Below are 211 nucleotides of genomic sequence, written 5' to 3'. Positions count from 1 at the left end.
GTGCTCCGCCGCCTCCTTGGCCCGCCGACCCTGCAGCTCCTCCCTCCGGGCCCGCTCCCGCAACTCCCGGGTCCGCTGCTCCACCAAGTGCTCGTAGTTCTCCTGCGCGCGACCCAAACTGGCCTCCAGGGAGCTCCGCAGGCCCTCGCGCTCCTCGTGCTCCTGGCGGGCCCGGCCTTGAAGGAGCGCCCGGTGGCGCGCCTGCTCGGCC

This window comes from Myotis davidii, unplaced genomic scaffold (genome assembly GCF_000327345.1).
Source record: "Myotis davidii unplaced genomic scaffold, ASM32734v1 scaffold17, whole genome shotgun sequence".
Taxonomy (NCBI): domain Eukaryota; kingdom Metazoa; phylum Chordata; class Mammalia; order Chiroptera; family Vespertilionidae; genus Myotis; species Myotis davidii.
This window is presented reverse-complemented; position numbering follows the sequence as displayed.